Below are 2,743 nucleotides of genomic sequence, written 5' to 3'. Positions count from 1 at the left end.
TTGTGAGAGAAGGAGTAGGGGTGTACCAATAAGAATATGCAACAAAAGTATGAAAGTCGTTAGAATTTGAAAAGATAGTGGTGGCTGAAATAAAAAATTTTACACCATGTTACAGTTTTGCTCGTCACTGTATACAACATTTCTTGTGCATAAAGGCGAAGACCGCAGGGTCCAGAGGCTTCTATTGAAATAGTTCATTCGGCCGCGCTTAGGGATTATAACCCGTACTAAAAAGAATTCTCCTTTCTGTGTTGCCGAAGGAAAGAGTGGCAACACCTTTTTCACAGAACACCTTTCTGCGTTGGCGGCCTTCGCCAGCGCTTGGGTATTATACACCCCTATGCTGTAATCCGTCGTAGATTCGATTTTGGTACGAATCGTAAAATTGGTATGCTGAAATCCGCGTTGTATCGTAATTTCGAAATTCGTAGGCCATCTTCGAAATTCGTAATGTTGGTATGCTTGAATCCGACGTAGCTGTCATTTTTATGTATTTGTCGGAAATTTTGTACGAATAGCAACTCGTGTCGGAGCGAAACAAATTGTTTTAAAATATCTAGAGTCTGACCGATTCCAATTTTTTTTCAGGTACCGATGCCGATGCCGATTAATCGGCTTATGGGGAAAGAATCGGCCGATGCCGATGCCGATTCCATAAAAAATTACAAATAAACGTATTAGTTCATAAAATCAGTTCATTTCACGGAGTTAAAAAAAAAACAAAAGAAAAGAAATAATTGAATTAATTAAAATAAAAGAACTGCGATATTTTGACCGATTTTGTCTTTTTTATTTAATGTTTATTATATTTTTTTTATAAAAGTCTAGCTGGTATACAACAAACACCATATAAATTCAAACTTGGTACAAAAATTAGAAAAATTCGGTTTATTTTCACCAAAATTTCAAATTCTTTAATCAGAATTTTGGTATGCAGTTTTGTAGACCATTTCATTCTAGTATAATGAAGTGCAAGTTTCAAGCTGCTATAAAATCCCGTTAAGTTTTGGCAATTTTTTTGCTGGCAGTGTTCTCCATATAAAAGAAAATTGTCGCACATACTTTTGTATGGAAAAGACGTGAAACACCTTCAACAAAAAAAAATAATAATTTTTGTGAGCTGTCTGCAAATGTTTTTTAAAGTTGGCTGTCGCTTCACCTGAACATTGAAAAGAAATTCCGAAGAATCGGCAAAGAATCGGGGAACAAAGGCCGATGTCGATGCCGATGCCGATGCTCAATTTTGTGCCGATACTAGCCGATGCCGATTAATCGGTCGGACTCTAAAAATATCAATAAAAGAAAGTGTGTAAACGCAATAAAAGAAAGTGTGTCGGCCGCTGTGGTGTAGTGGTAAGCAGTGCGCGCTTTCACTCACCAGCACCTGGGTTCAAGCCCTGGTCAAAGCAACATCGCAAAATTTTTAGAAAACGGTTTTTTCTTAACAGCGGTCGTCCCTCGGCAGGCAATGGCAAACCTCCGAGTGTATTTCTGCCATGAAAAATAGCTTCTCATAAAAATACAATCGCCATTCGGAGTCGGCGTAAAACTGTAGGTCCCTCCGCTTTGTGTGACAATATCAAGGCGCACACCGCAAGTTGGAGGAGAAGCTCGGCCAAACACTAACATATGTGTAAGCGCCAATCTATTATTATTATTAAACGCAAAAATATGTATGCAAGTTGAAGTGTGAATAGAAAAAAAAATATTTATTATTAAATGTTTACGAAATTAACAGATCGAAGATCACAACAAATCGCTCGCAATACGAAAAACTGGTGGAATGCATGAGCGAAAGGCCGGACATTACTCGAGGCCTTGTAAAAGGAGCTAAAGAGGATGTGGTGGAATTTTGGTAAAGCGTTCCAAGAATGAAAGCGGCACAATATCTATTCTAAGCTTTACTCGTGGTGCACCCGGAATCGGCTTTTTCTAAATGTAAAAAAGTGTTTTCATTCGACATTCACTAGAAAATATAGCCTGTTACTAACTAGTTACAAAATTTCTGGCTCAACCCTCGATCATGTTACAGACTTCAAAGATCTTGGTGTATATTTTTATTCCAAACTTCGATTTACCACCCACGTCAACTATGTTGTATCGAAATCGTACGCTATGGTTGCTTTTGTAAGACGTAACTGTTCAGCTATCTCGGATCCATACACGCTCAAGATGCTATATACTTCATTAGTAAGATCTAGGGTTGATTACGCAGCCTTCATCTGGAGACCGTATCTTCTTCTTCTTCTTATTTGGCGCTGTAACCGCCTAAGCGATTTTGGCCGAGTCCAAAACAGCACGCCAGTCATTTGTCTTCTGTGCTAACTGACGCCAATTGAAAATGCCAAGTGAAGCCAAGTCCTTCTCCACCTGGTCTTTCCAACGCAGAGGAGGCCTTCCTCTTCCTCTGTTACCAGCATCGCGGCCCGCGTTGAATATTTTCAGAGCAGGAGCGTTTCTGTCCATCCGAACGACTTGGCCAAGCCAGCGGAGCCGCTGAATTTTAATTCGCTGCACTATGTCTATATCGTTGTAAAGCTCATACAGCTCATCGTTAACGTGTGTCAAGTTAGCACTACACTTTTCGAAATTGGAAAAGTTAACTACGGCATTAATTGTAGTGTTTTTGTTCTAAATTTGTTGTGGAAAGAAAAAATTTGTAGCTCTCGTTTTTTAAGAAAAAATGGTATGTAGTGCTAACTTGACACCATACACCTAGTCGATAGAATTGAGATATTGAAAA

Source organism: Rhagoletis pomonella, unplaced genomic scaffold (assembly GCF_013731165.1).
Source record: "Rhagoletis pomonella isolate Grant_MI unplaced genomic scaffold, Rhpom_1.0 Rhpom_scaffold_00246, whole genome shotgun sequence".
Classification (NCBI taxonomy): Eukaryota; Metazoa; Arthropoda; class Insecta; order Diptera; family Tephritidae; genus Rhagoletis; species Rhagoletis pomonella.
The sequence above is the reverse complement of the archived record's forward strand: the minus strand, read 5'-3'. Positions refer to the sequence as shown.